This window comes from Muntiacus reevesi, chromosome 12 (assembly GCF_963930625.1).
Source record: "Muntiacus reevesi chromosome 12, mMunRee1.1, whole genome shotgun sequence".
NCBI lineage: Eukaryota > Metazoa > Chordata > Mammalia > Artiodactyla > Cervidae > Muntiacus > Muntiacus reevesi.
This window is the reverse complement of record NC_089260.1, coordinates 55962566-55979414: the sequence shown is the minus strand read 5'-3', so window position 1 is coordinate 55979414 and position 16849 is coordinate 55962566.

Here is a 16849-nt window from a genome sequence, read left to right as displayed (position 1 = left end):
TCCTGGGCTGTAGAGCACCAGCTCAGTAGTTGTGGCACACAGGCTTAGTTACACCATGACATGTGGGATCTTCCCAGAACAGGGATTGAACCTGTGTCTCCTGCAGATTCTTTACCAATGAGTCACCAGGGAAGCCCCACACTGTTATTGATGACACATTGTAAACTACCATGTAATATGCGGTGAAATCCCCATTGAGAAGCTCTGATCTACAGAATAAGACAATTCAGGTGGGAAGTGCTCTTTGTGAATGTGCATCAAAATTGTAAGTCAAGACACCTTAGGTATTTATTTTATACCTACACTTTCATATGTGTAAAGTGTAGGTATGAAATAAATACTTACACAGATATTCATTAAGTATTATTTGCAATGGCAAAAGCGTGGAACCTATTTTTATTTATCTAGTAAATATATAAATAAATTTTATATAATTTATGTTGTAGACTGTTAATTGGGCTTCCCTTGTGGCTCAGCTGGTAAAAATCTGCCTGTAATGTTGGAGACCTGGGTTCAGTCTCTGGGTTGGGAAGATCCCCTGGAGAAGGGAAAGGCTACCTACTCCAGTATTCTGGCCTGGAATATTCCATGGACTGTATAGCCCATGGGATCACAAAGAGTTGGACATGACTGAGCAACTTTCACTGAAACTGTTAATTACTTATATAGTTATAATTTATATAATATTATTTGGTAATAACTCATATTGTGTGCATACTCAGTCGTGTTCAACTCTTTGCAGCTGTCTCAGAGAGAGTTCAGTAGGAGGGCAGACCCATCCTGTGGTTTCTCCCCAGCCCCAACTGTTTAGGGTGAATATATGTTCTTAGCGACAGCTTCATTTACAAAATAGTAAACCACCAAAGCACTACCATGTCCTAAGGAAACTACAGAGTTTTTGTGCTGTCGACAACCTGAGAAATGCAGGAGTAGTTATTCCTACTGTGTCTCCATTTTTTTTTTTAACTTTTTATTTTTCATTGGGGAGTAGTTGATTCAGAATATGATGGTTTCAGGTGAACAAAGGGATTTGGCCATACATATATGTGTATCCACTCCCCCCAAACTCCCCTCCCATCCAGGCTGCCACATGACATTGAGTAGTGCTACAGAGTAGGTCCTTGCTGGTTAGACATCCTTTATATGCTGAATTTATAAAGAAATGATGCAAATGAGCTTATTTACAAAACAGCAACAGACTCACAGACTTAGAGAAAGGATTTATGGTTGCCAGGGCGGTGGAGGTGGGGAAGAATGGAGGGAAGGGATAGTTAGGGAGTTCAGTATCTCCATTTAATTAGTCTTTTCAGACAATACAACGCCAGATGGAGGTGGGGAAAGAGTCTACATTGTCGCCAAACTTATCAGGTGATGATACACTCGCAGCTGTGGTTCCAGGTGTTGTGTCTTTATTGCAGAAATAGATACAGCCCCTGACACCTATTTACTGCCAAACACAATATCAGCGTAGATAACCAGAAACAGTTTATTGTCTCCAGTAGCAGAGATGAGGGGAAGGTCTTCATCAAACCCTCTGCTCTTTATCACAACACAGCCTGAAGCTGTGCTGGCTGGTTTTGGTAGCCACCAGCCACACGTGGAGGCTGACCACTGGTCAGATAGCTGATACAGACATTCCTCATGAGAATAGAATCTATACCAGATTTTCAAGACTTGGTATAAAAAATGTCAAATATGTTAACACTTTGTGCTGATTGCATGTTGAAATGATAATATGTTGAATGCACTGGGCTAAATAAAACACACTATTCAAGGAATTTTCCCTATTTCATTTTACTCTTTAATGGAGGTACTAGAAAATTTAAAATGGCAAAGGTGGCTTGTGTTTACAGTTCACATTAGATTTCTGTTGGACAACATTGGTCTCAAGGACACTAAGTCGTATTGATAACCAATAGAGCATCATAAGGGTTCATTAAATCAATGAAATTAAAATAACTGGACCCTGGAGGAAGGAAGTAGGGCACATCCTAGCTGCCTTAGTAAGTTTATGTACGCTGAGAAGTAGATGATCCAGGGACCTGCCATACCAGGGGAGAGTCCAGACTCCCGAGAATCTCTGACATGTTGTGATATTTCTTCTTTTTTTAATATTTATTTTGTATTTATTTGGTCACACAAGATCTTAGTTGCGGCACTTCATTGCTACATACAAGATTATTAGCTGTGGCATGAGGGGTCTAGTTCCCAGACCAGGGATTAAACCTGGGCTCCCCATATTGGGAGGACAAAACCTTAGCCACTGGACCACCAGGGAGGTCCCAAGATACCTCTTCTAAAATGAGAGCTATATTGCTTTGCTTCACCCTGTGTTTCACACCATGTATAAAGGAATACAATATTTGGTGACCTATTTGGATTTTATTTTATTTTTTATTTTTTTTTCCTATTTGGATTTTAGAGGCAACATATTCTGACAAAATGATTCCTGTGTGTCCTGATGTGGTCTTTTCTTTTTTAAAATCTTTCTTAACCAACAGACTCACTCCATTAATACCAGCAATTTCCCAAAGAAAAACAACTTTTTATTCACCCACAGAAAATACTAGGTTTTTGGAAACAACAGGAGAAAAACCCAAAGCCACAACAGTAGTTTCAAAGGCATCATTTGTAATGTTCCCTCAAATTACCTTGTCAGGCTCTTAGACTGATCTGCCTTTGAAATAACAGAAGTAAATACTTAGTACGGTTGGAAATGGAAATAGCCATAATTTCTTGCTTCTTCATATTTGGTGACTGTGTATCATATTCTACTGCAAAACACGAGTCAAATGCCTGCAATAAAATACTATGTTTGTCTTATGCACAGCAGCATGCTAAAGGCCAGCAGTCACCACGCCTGGATCCTTGAGCTGTCATTTCAGGAACTAAAGATGCCTGTTACAAAGGGTTTGCAAAATCTGGATCTGCCTGCCTCCTACGGATGAGATGGGCTGTGTGCAGCCCGGGGTTCAGGCGGTCTCCTTCCCCAGTTTGCCACTGAGCACAGGTGTGAGTGTGAGCATGGGCTGATCAACCAACTACATGGAACCTGACCTTCTTTACCTGCGGTGTAGGGATAAACATATCTGCCTTACTGGTAGGTGATGATCACATTCGGGAAACTACCAGCAATTCAGTATGACTAGATCATCTGTGGGATTTGGGGAGTGAGGAACAAGGAATTCAGAACAGAAGACAGAGTTCAGCTGACAAAAGGCACAGAAACCACAGTGGGGACCTGGGACTGTATCCTGCAAGGTGTGCATTCTTCAGATATTGGTAATCAAACTGTGTGATTTTGTTTTCACGCATTATTCTCAATTGATCTTTTGATTTTTTTTTTATTGCATCTCCAAGCAGGCATCGCCTTCAGGGATCCCTAGGGAAAGTCACATCCTTTATTTCAAAGGGCCTATCTCAGTGAGTATATGTCACCTCTTGTGAAGGCACCACTGGATAACACTGCAACCAAGGAAAGAAATCACAGGGAAGCAAAAATTTAAACAAATGGAGTGAAAAATAAAAATAGGAACACTGGGTGAATAATTCCTAAAATACATCTGATCATGCATCACCAGAAGTCCAAAATTTATGTTTTGCTCTAGACCTGTCCTGCACCATATGCAGGCCTCTAGTCTCATCCAACTGTTGACTGCTTGCTGTATGGCTAATCCTGATTGAGTGTGCTGTGAGTATAAAGTGTATGAAATTAAACTAATATGAATACAATGTAAAATCCTTAATATTTTTATACTGATAATAAATTTATACTCAGTATAATTATAAAAAATAATAATTTATACTCAGTATAAACTTTATACTGATTATAAAGTTGAATGATTAGAATAGTGTTCAATTTAATGTATTTTTAGAATGAATTTCAATATTTTTCTCTACCCTTTTCAATGAGGCTACTGGAAAATATGGGATCTTCAGTAGCTCAGACAGTAAAGAATCTAACTACAATTCAGGAGACTGGGTTGGACCCCTGGGTCAGGAAGATCCCTGGAGTAGGGAGTGACACCCCATTCCAGTATTCTTGCCTGGGAAATCCCATGGACAGAGGAGCCTGGCGGGCTACCGTCCATGGGGTCACAAAGAGTTGGACATGACTGAACGACTAACTCTAGAAAATGTAACACTGTACACGTGGGTCATGTCCATTGCATTTGCATCAGAGAGTGCTGTTCTGGATCATTCTAGAGCAGGACCAGAAACAAAGGTAGCCTCTCAGTACTGTTATTTCCTTTTCCGGTACCTTCTGGAGAATGTTTTCTGCTTGGAAACAAGAGTTTCTGTTTATCCTTACAATTCCTGGAATGAGTGCAGTGCATTTCAAAGGCTGTACAGGTATCTTTTTGTGCTTTTCCTTTTCTTAAATAATTTACTGCTGCTGCTGCTAAGTTGCTTCAGTCATGTCTGACTCTGTGTGACTCCATAGATGGCAGCCCGCCAGGCTTCCCTGTCCCTGGGATTCTCCAGGCAAGAACACTGGAGTGGGTTCCCATTTCCTTCTCCAATGCATGAAAGTGAAAAGTGAAAGTGAAGTTGCTCAGGCGTGTCCAACTCTTAGTGACCCCATGGACCGCAGCCTACCAGGCTCCGCCGTCCACGGGATTTTCCAGGCAAGAGCACTGGAGTGGGGTGCCATTGCCTTCTCCAAATAGTTTGCTATTGCAGTATAATTAGTATATTAACTTTTGCTGTACAATGAGGTGAATCAGCCATATGCATACATATGCCTCCTTCCTCTTGGACCTCCCCCCACCTTCCCAGCCCCCTAGCTCATCACAGAGCACCGAGCTGAGCTCCCTGTGCTATACAACACCTTCCCACCAGCTATCCATCTCACACGTGACAGTGTATATATGTTGATGCTACTGTCTCAATTTGTCCCTTCTTTCTCTTCCCCCACTGTGTCCACATGTTCATTCTTTACACCTGTGTCTCTATTCCTCTCTGCAAATTAGACTTATTGATACCATTTTTCTAGATTCCACGTCTATGTATTAACATACACTACTTGTTTTTCTCTTTTGTGCTTTAAAAAATAGAAATCTGGGGAATCAGTGTGGAGGTTAGTGATTTCTTGCAGATACCTGCTCCCTGGGATGGGCTTTGTCATTGGTTGTGGTCAGTCTCTGGGCTCCAAAAACCTCTCAGAGAGCCAAGTGTGAGGCAATAATGCAAAGGCGTGGGATGGCCCACATGGAGAAACCCATCAATGCCATCAAATAAAAGATTAAATCACTTGTTCTCTTGGGTGTGTGTTTTACCTTTACTTATATATTCCTGGAGAGCAGGAAGTGTTTCCTGGGTCCAGCCTCCGGTTTCACATGTGCAGGAATTTGGCAGGTTGCTTTCAACCATAAAACTGGTAGCCTGATTCGACTTGCTCTTTTAGAATTGTGCTAATGACCTGTGCTATCACGCAGGTTCTTCTTTTTAAAAAGACAGTTTAGTGACTAAGTCACAGCATTCAAGATTTTATATGTGATGGGAAAACATACCTTTTGTGCAATTTTATTAGAAGATCTATGAATTGTAAAATTATTTCTAGTTGGAGAGCAGGTAATTGCCTGTCTCAGTTCAATCCATTCTCACTTTTGTGAGCACGTGAGAGATTATTACCATAATTCCAAATTGGCTGTTATACGTTGCGGACATATAATCCCAACAAGGCAATAAACTGAGCTTCTGGAAATGCCTTTGACGAAAATATCTGCCACTTTGGTTGACATGCTGAAAATGAAATGAATAGTTTAAGGGTCTGAGATGCTGCAGCTAATCCCTGGATTCTATCAAAATTGCTGTGCAAGTATCACCATCGTAAGCAGATTAGATCCTGATCCATTTGTCTTGGCAGTAAAGAAAAAAAAAAGAGCAAGGATGAAAACTCATCTTGGAAGGTTGACAAGCCTGTATCTAAGAGTATCTTGTTGTTTTTCTTTGTGAGACTAGGAAGAAAACCTCTTTATCAGTTGTTAAGCGTTGAAACCCAGTAGCATGATGATATAAATAGACATTCATCTGCAAGCCCACCTGCCAATTTCACCTTCATCCTCTAGAGAAGGATGCTCATGTCAGGCCAGTTGGCAAATTTGAAAGCGATTTTCAAGACTGCGCTCACCGGCTGGCGATCTCAGTAGCGGGAGTAGTCTTGGGGCTGAACTTTGTAATTAACTGCTGGCACGGGACCCTCTGCTAAAGCTGGAGGAGTATTCAAAGACACATTACAGAAAGAGCGGCTGCAGTAAAGTAATAATTCAACCCCGAAGGTTTTCACAGCTGGCGTGTCAGTTTGGCATTTCTGTTCACTTGAGCTGTTAAAGATGTCAGATTTTCTTGTGACAAACACGGAGTGGGGGTCTCTCTACGCAGCATGTTCGGGTCTGAAGAGCTTAATGATAATCACACCCTTTGGGTTCTGGGTCTGCCCCACAGGAGCTATTAGCTAATTGTCTGGAAAGACCTTTGTGATGAATACACTCAGGGTCACACAAGTTTCAGTTAGATGGAGTGTCAGGAGTATTCAGTATCAGCTTCATATTTCCAGGCATGAAATAATGTACATTTGTGCATGATGCATTTAGATACATGAGCATCCTTCACACTCACAGAAGTAGGGTTTTTTTTTCAAATTTTTTCTCTTCCCCTAATTTACATAAGAGGTGCTTGTCTTCCAGATGTCATCAATATCGTCCTGTTGCCATCTGCAACAAAAACACAATTTTCAGCAGTCTTTACTTTGAATATATATTTGCTGACTTGACCCTCCTCTGACATTAAAAAGGAGATGATCTGGGTGGGTTTTGGAGCATGTGTCCGCTCCTTTTCAGCCCGGCGTGGGAGAGGCTGTGTGAGGTGTTTGCCAGGAGGTCTTGGTTCCCAGGTGGCGGTGTACGTCGTGGTGCAGTAGAGATGCAGTGAAAATGAAACAAGTGCGCTTACTGAGGGTTGACATCCATGTGTCCACAGAGGCAGGACTGATCAACCATAGACATCAGAAAGCCCCCAGCGGTCTGGCCCGGTATTGGCTTGCAAGCCTGTCTGGGGACCACATCCTAATGGTCTGTGTTGCTCCGGTGACATTGTAGAATGGAGTGTGTGCTTAGGGCTGCTTCGGCTCCAGCATTTCATTGTCTCCAAAATAGAATGTGTCCATCTGGGAACACCTGGTGTTATGAGGAGCAGAGAACCAGGCACAGAATAACAATAAAGCCCCGGGGTTCTTGCCAGGGGCAGACCAGTGCGTCCAGGCTCACCATTGGTTTCTCATAAAGACAGTTCACATCTTAGCCATTTAGCAGTGACTACACTGCCTTTTCCAGCTCTGTTCTTAATAAGAACAGACGTCATCTAATTGAAACTGTGGGTGTTTTACCACAGCCCTGGGTTCATACCTTGAAGACTAGATCTTTATCTTTCAGGAGTTTTTCAAACATCTCCTTTAGAGGGCCTTGATTTCAGAGTACAGCTGGATGGTGACAACAGATGTGGGAATGGATGATGCTGAAATTGAAACTGGTCCTCTTTGGTCCTGAGCCGCTTGGTTTCCGTTTCCATGGCTACTGTGGGGGGAGCACAGTTGTGGGGACCTGAGGCCTGGGTTTGAGACCAGTGTTCACCGGCCAAGTGTAGGACATAAACTCCTAGAGCATTGTGTCCACATCTGTGAATTAGAGTTGTGATATTTTCAGTTCTCTGACATGGGATACCAAGACAATATTTTTTTAATAATTTGATTTTTTTCAATGAAGTGTTTTGATAAGTTTAAACTGCTTAAAGGGACAAGTGGCCAGCCTGCTGAGATGGAGGCAGACAGTTTTTGGTTAGAATTTAGTAGGCATTTTGATATAAGAAAAGTCCCTTCTATCTTTGGCCTCCCATATGAGAACTTGTGACTCTGTTTTTATATTTGTATTTGATATTTGCTTGTCAGTTTTTGCAAACTGGGATTTCGCTAGAGATTGTGTTAAATTTTTAGATCAGTTTGGAAGTATTGCCATCTTAACAAATTACATGTTCTGATGAGTGAACATGGTTATCCTCTCATATTTAGAACTTTTTAATTTTTTCAGCAACGTTTTCTACTTTCAAAGTTTAAGTTTCAGACTTATTTTGTCATATTTATTCCTAAGTGTTTTTGATGCTGTTGTAACATAAATTGTCTTCTTAATTTCATTTTGCATTGTTCCTTACACAAATACTATTGACTTCATATTGATATTGGATCCTGAAACTTTGCTGAACTTATTTATTAGATCTAATAGTCTTTTACTGAGATAAAGTAAACATAAGATTAATCATTGTAAAGTGTACAATTCAATGATATTTAGGACATTCACATTGTTATGCAGCCACTACCCCTTCTAATTCCAAGATACTTTCATTCACCACAAATAAAGTCCTCTGCCCACAGCATCTTTGACAGCCACCAGTCAGTCTTCTGTTTTTATGGATTTACCTATTTTGGATTTTTTTTTGATATTTTTGTGATGAGAGGGGCCTTTGAGCTATCTATTTTGCCATTTTCCCTGACATTACTCCTCTAAGGGTTCTTGAAATGTGAATTGTTATCATTTTCTAAATAAGTTCATGTCATATGCAAAAAAATAAATAAATAAAAGGTTTTTACTTCTTCCTTTCCAATCTGGATAATGTTTTTTCCTTACCAAATTGCCCTAGCTAAACCCCCAACACAGTATTTACTAGAACTAGTGAGATTAGATATCCTTGTTCTGTTCTTGCTTTTAGGGGAAAGCTTTCGGTCTCACCATTAGTTACGCTGCCTGCTGGGGGTTTGTCATAGATGTCTTTTATCAGGTTGAGGGAGTTTGTTTTGCTTTTGAGATTTGTTTTGCTTTAATCCAGAAGAGTGCTGAATTTTGTCATATGCCTTTCTTTCGATTATTGCACTGACCATGTGCTTTTGTCCTTTATTCTTCTGAAATGGTATATTACATTAATAAGTGATTTTGGTGCTCTCACTCGTGAGTCATACACTGAGATTTATAACTCTGGTGAGTAAACCATATTAGGTACCAAGACACACTTAGGATACTGTAAAAGGAGCTCTGACAAAAGTGTGCAGAGGCAGCAGGGAATTACAGAAACCCTAAGAAGAATCAGTAGGACTTAGAGGTACAGTCAGGGGTGAACAGGGAACACGGTCAGAAGGAAATAAAAACTGGGCTAAAATTTAAAAGTATAAGTAAGTCCTAACCAGTTAAGAGGACTGGGAAAGGAGAGACTATCGTGGCAAGTGGGGGTAGAGGGCAGGGGAGGCCAGTATAAGGAAAGTCAAGGTGGGGAAAATTAGCATCATCCCTACCAGGGCTTTCCTGGTGGCTCAGACAGTAAAGAATCTGCCCATCAATGCAGGAGACTTGGGCCCGATCCCTAGGTCGGGAAGCTCCCCTGGAGAAAGGAATGTCTACCCACTCCAGTATTCTTGCCTGGAGAATCCCACGGACAGAGGAGCCTGGCGGGCTACAGTCTGTGGGGTTGCAAAGAGCCAGACACAACTGAGCAATTAACACATGCCAGGAGCTACAGAAATCTTATATGACTGGAGAGCCATCTCTGTATCAATGACTTACTAACTTATATCTTTTTTCCTCCTTCCCCGCTTTTTCAAATTCTGATCCCAGCTTAGTGGGGCTGTCACTCTTTGAAGAAAGACTGTGTGGGTTTAGGTTTTAAATTTGCATTTTTTATTAGGCCATAATATCATCATCAGGGCACTGTCATTCTGTTAGGCTTTACCTCACCAAGGGACCACACTGGTTTATTAGCTCGGTGGACTTGGCCCATTGGTAAATTAATTTTCAAGGTGTGAGCAGTGAGGTGGTGGTGATGATATTACACTTGACATCTGTGCCAGTCAAATAATTAATGGCAAAAGCAAAAACAATTGCATTAAGATAAGAGACAGTATATTTTCTGTCCTCTTAACCAGAAGAGTATCAAATGTCATGTGGATGGTAAATAGGAAATAGTAGAATTGACAATGACTGTATAAAGCCAAAAATTAAACAAAATATAAGAGATTCCATAATCCTTGGTTTGTGTATCAAAGACTGAAAGAAACTTCTGGTATGTATAAAATACTTTTCTAAAATTGTCTATATTTTATACATTTATATTTATAGAAGAAGTGTTTTTAAGCCAGATCTACTTGCTTTAGTATCCATCTTCTTGATTGCTCACTTAAAACTATCCCGCTTTTTCAGTTATGGAATATCTCCTCTGAAATTTCTGTTAGGTCTGTAGAATTCATGTGGAAGAAAGCCAGAATTATTAATTCAGCAAAACTTCCTATTATGTTTTCAGATCTCCAAGGAGACTTAAAATTCTTCCCTCCATTGGGTATGAAGTTTGTTCTTAAGAGGAAAAGGTGGGGCAGGGGAAAGTTATTAGAAAAATATTGGTGTTGCAAAGCCAGGTTAAGCTCAGAGAAAAATGTTATTTTCCCCTTGAGCCATGGCGGACAGGATCACTCCATGGAATGAGACTTGATTTCTGGACTCTCAGAGGCAGAGAAGAACTCTTAACTGCCTTGTCAACCAACAAGAGGAAAAGAGGGTGATAATTTTTCAGATTTCCTGACATCTACTTGTATTTCCTTTCTTCTGAATTGTGGTCATCTTTGGAATGAACATTTAAGTATATTATTTGGGGCAACTTATTTCTCAAGGAATCAGATGATTTTTCTGCCATTGATAACTTTTTTTCAGTACCTACCTTTTTTTTTCCCCTTGGTGGCTGTAACTTGGAAAGTTGACCAGGTATCTGGCCTTAGAAGGACCATGCTCTTAGCATCTCTCCACAGGGTTTCCCAGGTGGTATTAGTGGTAAAGAACATGCCTCTGAATGCAGGAGACATAAGGGATATGTGTTCCATCCCTGGATTGGCAAAATCCCCTGGAGAAGGGAATGGCAACACACTCCAGCATTCTTGTGGGGAGAATTCCATGGACAGAGGAGCCTGGTGAGTTACTGTCTATGGGGTCGCAAAGAGTCAGACACGACTGAAATGACTTAGCACACACAGAGGCTTATTCTGTTTGACTGAATGCATCATCCTTCCTTCTCCTTCTCACTTGTCTGCCTTCTCCTCCTATTTCTCTCCTCTCTCCCTCCCTGCCTGCTCACTGACTCAAGACCAGTTCTGTCTCTAGTCTCAATTCAAACCCAAGCCCCACCACATGAAACTACTTTGTGCCATGTTTCTTTTTAAATTTATAAAACACAGATGAAAGTAGCACCAAACTCCTAGAGCTTTTGTGAAGATGAACTCTGTAAAACCCTCAGGACAGCATCCATCATCACCCAGGGCCAGTCGTGTTGGTTGCATTGACGCTACATGTGGCCACATCTCTGCCCCGTGTCTCAGACACAGACATGTTCCAGACCTGTGCAGAATCAACGTGGTTTGGTGCCTCATTTTCCCCATTTGAGAAACAAGACTGACGATTACAATCTCCATGAGGGTCTGCTTTGACTGCATAAGCTGACACTGCCTTCACCTTCTGGAGGTAAATGAGTTCTTCAAAGTTGTTGCCACTTTCTTCAGGAAATAGTTCACTGCTCCAGTCATCAAAATAGAATTCCACTGCTTAAATGAGACCAAACCTTCAACAGTAAGGGTCTTTCTCCCTGATTCCTGGGAGGATATTGGAAAATGATCTTGGGCTTCTTAGAAGCTTGTCAAAATCCCCAAAGGATGTCTCTCCTTGAGTTAAGCAGCCACCTTGGCCTGGGGGCCACTGGTGCTTCTAAATTCAAAAAGGAACATCTCTCTTAACTATAACATGCTGCCCCCGAGAAGGACAGTTTGCACTCCTGAGCACAGGTCCTTTGTGGATGCTGTGGCTGATTAGAACTAGGGAACAGGGCTTCCCTGGCAGCTCAGTGGTAAAGACTCTGCCTGCCAGTGTAGTTCAATCCCTGATCTGGGAAGACCCCACACGATCTCAGAGCAGCTGAGCCCATGCACCACAGCTATGGAGCCTGTGCTCTAGAGCCAGGCAGCTGCAACTACTGAGCCCACGCACCACAGCGACTGAAGCCTGCTCACCTAGAACCTGTGCTCCGTAACAAGAGAAGCCCCTGCATTGAGAAGCCCGCTCACTGCAACAAGAAGCAGCCTCCAGGCACCACAACCAGAGAAAAGCCTGCACAGCAATGAAGACCCAGCACAGTCATAAGTAAACAAGAATTAGGGAACCAACACAGCTAAGTGTGCATGATTGGCAGACTGACCAACTGTTACTAATTTATTGGCTGAAACTGTATAGGACACATAATGTGGCTTTCTTCCCCTTTTCCTGTCTTTTGTCTGTCAAGAAGGTGTCTCCCTCCTTGGAAGTTCCTTGGTGTATTCCAGGGAACCTGGCCACAGCCTGAGAACCAAAGATGTTGATAATAGACTGCTGCACTCAATATGCCAGCAAATTTGGAAAGCTCAGCAGTGGCCACAGGACTGGAAAAGGTCAGTTTTCATTCCAATCCCAAAGAAAGGCAATGCCAAAGAATGCTTGAACTACCGCACAATTGCACTCACCTCACACGCTAGTAAAGTAATGCCCAAAATCCTCTAAGCCAGGCTTCAGCAATACGTGAACTGTGAATCTCCAGACGTTCAAGCTGGTTTTATAAAAGGCAGAGGAACCAGAGATCAAATTGCCAACATCCGCTGGATCATCGAAAAAGCAAGAGAGTTCCAGAAAAACATCTATTTCTGCTTTATTGACTATGCCAAAGCCTTTGACTGTGTGGATCACAATAAACTGTGGAAAATACTTAAAGAGATGGGAATACCAGACCATCTGACTTGTCTCTTGAGAAACCTGTATGCAGATCAGGACGCAATAGTTAGAACTGGACATGGAACAACAGACTGGTTCCAAATAGGAAAGGGAGTAGATCAATGCTGTATATTGTCACCCTTCTTATTTAACTTATATGCAGAGTATATCATGAGAAATGCTGGGCTGGAAGAAGCACAAGCTGGAATCAAGATTGCTGGGAGAAATATCAATAATCTCAGATATGCAGATGACACCACCCTCATGGCAGACAGTGAAAAGTAACTAAAAAGCTTCTTGATGAAAGCGAAAGAGGAGAGTGAAAAGTTGGCTTAAAGCTCAACATTCAGAAAACTAAGATCATGGCATCTGGTTCCATCACTTCATAGGAAACAGATGGGGAGACAGTGGAAACAGTGTCAGACTTTATTTTTGGGGGCTCCAAAATCACTGCAGATGGTGACTGCAGCCATGAAATTAAAAGACACTTACTCCTTGGAAGGAAAGTTATGACCAACCTACATAGCATATTTAAAAGCGGAGACATTACTTTGCCAATGAAGGTCCATCTAGTCAAGGCTGTGGTTTTTCCAGTAGTCATGTATGGATGTGAGAGTTGGACTATAAGGAAAGCTGATACCCAAGGAATTGATGTTTTTGAACTGTGGTGTTGGAGAAGACTCTTGAGAGTCCTTTGGACTGCAAGGAGATCCAACCAGTCCATCCTAAAGGAGATCAGTCCTGGGTGTTCATTGGAAGGACTGATGCTGAAGCTGAAACTCCAATACTTTGGCCACCTCATGCGAAGAGTTGACTCATTGGAAAAAACCCTGATGCTGGGAGGGGTTGGGGGGGGGGAGGAGAAGGGGACGACAGAGGATGAGATGGCTGGATGGCATCACCAACTCCATGGACATGGGTTTGGGTAGACTCCGGGTGTTGATGATGGACAGGAAGGACTGGCGCACTGAGATTCACGGGATCACAAAGAGTCAGACAAGACTGAGCGACTGAACTGAACTGAACTGAACATTAGGAGGTCGATTCAAACAGCAGTGAGAGGACCTAGCGACTCACCTAACCACTGACCCCCCCCCAGCCAGGAAAGTGAGGACAGAAACATTCCTATGGCCTTTCCTTCCTCCCTCTTTCCACCCTCCCTCCCTCTTTTCTTTTCTTCCTTTTCTTTTCAGTGTGTGTTTGTTTAGCTTTGGATTTCTCTGGGTCCTCTCGCTGATGGAAAGGATAGCCAGTGTATGGATGCTGGCCCTCGGCTTCCTACCTTTAGCCACAGCATTAGGCTCTCAGTGGCTGTGGTACCTATGGAGTTCTTTCCAAACCCCTGTTCCATCAGTCACACCCACCTTGTTGGTGGTTCCTGATGAAACACATGCCTGGAACTTGAAGACAGGTTTTAGTCTGAAACCTGTGTCCTTGGAAGTGAGAGAGCCCGAAAGATCCTGCCTTCCTGGCTGTCTGAGCCCCTGGGCTTTAAGATGCTATTGATGGGTTTAAATCATAATCCCCTGCTTCTGAACGGGACTCTCCACATGCTGAAGTGACCCTCCCGGGTAAGAGGGCTCCTCACCTCTCTTCTCAGTCATTACAAAGACTTTACAACAAGCATTTATCTTAAAGCAACACTGACTAGCCCTACTATTGTCATAGGATTCACATTTGATAAAAACAAAACAAATTGAACGGAGTTCTTCCTTTGTGTCAGATACTCTTCTAAGGATTTTATATGTATGAAACATTTAACGTGTAAATTAATTGCACAGTTTGAGCACTAGTAATATTCCCTTTGTGTGATGTGGAAACTCGTGTACAATTAAGTTAAATATCTTGCTCTTGATGGTAACACATATAGAAAGTAAAAAAGCCAAAGTTTGAGCTCATTCACTAAAACTAAGCCTTACCCAACCCTGACTCTAACCCTAAATTTAAACAACACCCTAGGGACTTCCCTGGTGTTCCAGTGGTTAAGACTCTGCACTGTCAATGCAGGAGGTGGGTGTTCAGTCCCTGGTTGGGGAACTAAGATCCCACATTCCATGCAGCACTGTCAAAAAAAAAAAAAAAATTAAAAATAAATAAATAAACAAAACCCCAGCCCACTGTCTCCAAGAACGTCATTGTTAGTCACTATGCTTATAGTGAGCTATTATTTGAACTCTAGTGAAATCACTCAATACCAAAAAAACAACGCAAAGGAATTCTATCTGGTGAAAATAAAAATAAAATACATGAAGTACAGTGGTGGTTTTATGAGTAACTAAATATTATGGCTTTGGGCTAGTAACTTGAAGAAAACATTTAAAAAGTGTATTTGCTATTTGTGCCTATGTTCCTCATAGCTTTCAGGTGGAATAATGCTCCATTGGGATTAAAGATGATGTATTTGCGAGACTAACAGATATGGGATTTTAATTTTTAAGTTTGCGTTGCTATCCTTAAGAAAAATTATATTTTCTTGTAAGACTTCATCTTGCCTCAAATATATGAGTAAACAGTAACTATATTTTATCATTGAAATAATGTGCTGTCAAAATATTAAATTCATTCCATAAGAAGCCAGCTACTAAGCACACAAATACTAGGTCTGTTTTACCCTTAAGATTGGCAAGGTCCAAGGGAGAGTGGAAAACATCAACATTCAAACGGATTGGCCATGAACTGAAGGCTCATTTAGAAATGGATAGATTCTTCCCCCTTGTGAGCTAAACACCAGCTGTAGGGCAATGGAAATTAAATTTCACATTCAGTTTTATATTCAAACACAGTAACAAGGAAAAATCAAATTCAGGAGCCACAGATGGGCCAGGTAAAGAAGGCAAAGGACACATCTCAGTGATGTTGTCCATCCCCAGGACTTTTGTCCCAACGATGATCAGAGGGGATCCTTACACATCAAATATGTGCTTAGTATCTGCCTGTCAACTGAAGGAAGGAAGGAAATCCTCACAGCTGATCTCTGTGTTTAAAAAGTTTGAGAGAAGAAGCCTTCAAGATGCTGATGAACCATGTCATAGAATTTTAGCTAAGCTGCATCTCTCAAGAGCATATGGAGAGGATAATATACTTTTAATGTGTTTGAGTTTTTTTCTCTCAACTGACAGAGACATAAGTTGCTTCCTCTCGTTAAAGAGCCGAAACATGTTAAAAAAAAAAATCACTCTTTTATAACAGGTTCTCTCCAAAGAAAGATTTATTTAGGAATAAGGATTGGACTCTAAACTTGGTATCTGTGATCATCTATGTAAGTTGATCAGACTGTTTGAGTTGGTAAAATGTCCAGTAGGGAGGGGAGAAGCAGTACCAGTACCAAGAGCAGATAAAATCTTCCAGTCTCTGCTCCCTGTAACTGAAGAGGGTCATCCCAGAGCCTGTCTACCTAAGGCACTTGGGGGCTAAATTCAATTACGGTTCCTCCGTTTCTTCTTTCACATGCACTAGGTAATAGACTTAACTGTGTGTTAAAGTAGGGCTGGTTGTTTCATAGTCATCTATGACAGAAGATATATCCACACTAACCTCTTGCTTAAATCCTTTCACTGGATTGAAACCGAGAGGCAGGCTTCCTTTTGGGACTCATGACAACATTCCAGGCTTGAGAGCTGACAGTAAACTAGAGAGAAAGGGACCAAGCAAAGGAAAATTTTGAAGGAAAAAGAATTTTTATGTGTAAATTAAAAATGAGTCTATGAACTCAGCTATAAAGGAGAATGAAATAATGCCATTTGCAGCAATAAGAATGAACCTAGAGATGATCATCCTAAGTGACTCTGAGGCAGAGAAAGACAAATATCACATGATATCACTTATATGTGGTATCTAAAATAGGACACAAATGAACTTATGAAGCAAATAGACTCACAAACACAGAAAACAAACTATGGTTACCAAAGGGGAAAGGCAGGGGTAGGGGATAAATTAGGAGTTGAGGATTAGCAAATACAAACTACTATATATAAAATAGATACACAGCAAGGTCTTACTGGATAGGACAGGGAATTATATTCAATATTCTACAA